We start from the raw sequence: 2,852 nt of genomic DNA, 5'->3' as shown, positions 1-2,852 counted from the left end.
TTAGCTGGCTCCGGGCAGTGACCCTCAGATCCAGGAGCACCAGCACCTGGTGCTCCCCTGCAATGTGCCGCCCCCTGGAACATAAAATAAAATAGTTAAAGCCAATTGTAAATATTTTGTTAGTATTTTGTCTTTATTAATATTACATCTCTCTAATGTTAGCCATTAGCATCCTCCTAAATTAAGTAACAGTTGTTGCTGTTATTTATTAGGTTAGAAACTCAAGTTGAGTTCACAAACATGACTATAATGTTAGATCACTATATTTTGATTAATCTCCAACTAAACACTAAACCCTTAGAGGGCAGTCCCATTCCAGCATGTACAATACCAACCACAGTTGACATAACGGGCCGCCACAGAATTTTGAAAACATGGGAAATATTCTTTTGCAATAATAAGAGCAAGAAATAAAAGGCTGTTTGTGTAAAATAAAATAAATAGTCCTGGCAGTGACTCAGTTGGTTGGAACATTACCCTCTACATCAAGAGTTTGCATATTTGATTCCAGGTCAGGGCACATCGGTGTTTCTCTCTCTTTCCTTCCTTTTCTCTCTAAAAATCAATCAACAGATCCTCAGGTGGGGAATAAAAGATAATAATAAAAATAAAATATATAATACATTGGTAGGTAGAAATGAAGACTATGTTTTTTCTAAGTCTGGACTATATGAATGTAATAATCAGTGGGATGTTTATTTATTTTCTCATTTTTAAAATATAGAATGCTTAATAAATTTGTATAACATCTTTGCATAGAGACCATGTTAATCTTCCTTGTATCATTTGAATTTTAGTCTAGGTGCTCCCAAAGTGAGTACAGTAGGATATGTATTTCAATTCAGTGCTTAGCATAGAATGGGCTATCAGTAAATGCATTTTTAATGGGTAAAAATGATTGATGTACTCATACCCACTTGGCTTAAGGCTTATTACATTCTTATCACCCTATAGTATATAAGTGAATCAGCAAGCTTTTTAAAAATTTTCATTCTATTTTTGTTCACAACAAATTATAGATACACTGATCCTTTTTAAAAAAATAGTCTGAGTCATAGCCTAATTAATGGAAAGAGAAGACCTGAGCACTCTTCCAAGCTCTGAGTGTAGGAGGTTTTAGGTGAGAGGACAGTGAAGGGTTCAAAGGCAGACCTGATATTTGTTCTCAGTAGTATCTTCCACCTCTCTCCCTTTCTTCATCTCCTTCTCCCCTATGTGACTAAGACAAAAACTGAGGAATAAAAAATGAAACTAATTATTTTTGGATCAAAATGTCTCTAAAGATGCAAGCTGAGCAGATCTAAGCTTTGTTAAGTCAGTCCACATGTCAGCCATTAAATATTGGCCACAGAGTTATATCCAGGTGAGAAACGCAGACTAGAAGGAACAATTTAAGGAAAGGTAAGTTAGGGGCTTTTGCTCTGATAGACAGACAGAGTGGGTGGTGAATAGATTGGAAGCAACCCATGCCTAGGACTGTGAACGCGGATGAGACGTTCATGTTCAGGGAAAAATTTCATTTGGCATCTAGCCATGGTAATTTTGGGCTCAATCATGCTAGACTTCAATCAGAATGAGTAACTTCCCTTTAGAATTTAATATCTGTAAAACAATCAAAACTACTTGTCTGGTGGATATACACTAGAGGAAGACAGGCCAATCTACTTCAAGTTATCTCACAAAGACTCTGTCACCTTTACTTCCCTTGCAGTTTGAGTTGGCAGGTTTCTACCTGTCCACATTCATAACACAGTGAAAGAATAGCTCAAGTTCTTAAAAAATGAATAAAATCATTTGAATGTAATACTGACTTTATTTGAATATTTATTTTCAACCCAATAGTTTCCTTTCATGATCTTTTCTCCAGTTGACATAGCTGACAGCAAAGAAAGTCTTCCAGTTTCAACACGTTTGCCTGTTCACTTTTGTCTTTGAGCCTGCGGTTTGCCCTGACACAAAGAACAAACACCAAGGGGTTCAGAGAATAAGAGACATGCTTTGGAAAAGATAAATATGAAAACTGCTATTTATTTTAAAAGGGCAGGTTGAGGTTACGCATCTTTTGAAGACTAATTCTGTAGAATTAGTGTCCTTATTTCACAAAGCAAATAAAATGTCTTCATTTAAAAATTTGACATTTTGATAATTAAAACTTCTTTACCTAAACAAATGAGCTTTTTCTTAAAAAAGGAAAAAAATTAACCTGATAATGACATCTATATCCTTTTACTTCATTTACATGTATAATGTGAAGAATTACCATGTCTTTAATTCTAAGTGAGACTCGAGTACTTTAGAGATCTTTACAGACTGATTTTCTCTGCTCTGTTTCCTCTTAAAGTATTTGTCAAGAGACACTGGCTTTTTTTTAGTCTGCCCCTTTTTCTCCTATACCCTAGAGTGGCATTCTCAAAGGAAGATCCAAGTACTATCTGCATTTGAATAATCTCCACAGTTCATTACAATGCAGATTCCTGGGTTAATTGAAGACAGGTTATAGTACAATGAGACAGTAAACCAAGGAAGAAAATGTGAAACCTAGCAAATAGATGATCCAGTCCAGAAAACTGCACAGGAATCCATACTTAGAGCAGGCTAATGGAAGGCTTGGGAAAAGGTATCAGAGGAAAAAAGGAGACTTAATACTACTCTTGAGACATTAAAAGAATTTAGGAGACAGAAAGGGCAGGAAATGTAAGAGAGAAAAAAAGAAATTTAATTAGGGACACTAAGAAAACAAATAAACTATAAGAAACTAAGTGTAATAATCATACTATGCTACTTGGCATTACAATGGATAATATTTACATGTCATTATAATGTAAGGAGTGGTTAATGACTTTCAATTTCCA

The 2,852-nt window shown here is 35.1% G+C and overlaps 1 non-coding gene across 1 annotated transcript; it reads right to left on the bottom strand.

Moving 5' to 3' along the window:
* Positions 1 to 714: 714 nt before the first annotated feature.
* LOC129074775 (U6 spliceosomal RNA) lies at positions 715 to 821 on the bottom strand. The gene has a single exon (XR_008529579.1). It is a non-coding gene; the product is annotated as a U6 spliceosomal RNA (small nuclear RNA).
* Positions 822 to 2,852: the final 2,031 nt, after the last annotated feature.

This window comes from Pteronotus mesoamericanus, unplaced genomic scaffold (assembly GCF_021234165.1).
Source record: "Pteronotus mesoamericanus isolate MK-2021 breed Mesoamerican mustached bat unplaced genomic scaffold, CSHL_Meso_final contig_50, whole genome shotgun sequence".
NCBI lineage: Eukaryota > Metazoa > Chordata > Mammalia > Chiroptera > Mormoopidae > Pteronotus > Pteronotus mesoamericanus.
This window is presented reverse-complemented; position numbering and strand designations above follow the sequence as displayed.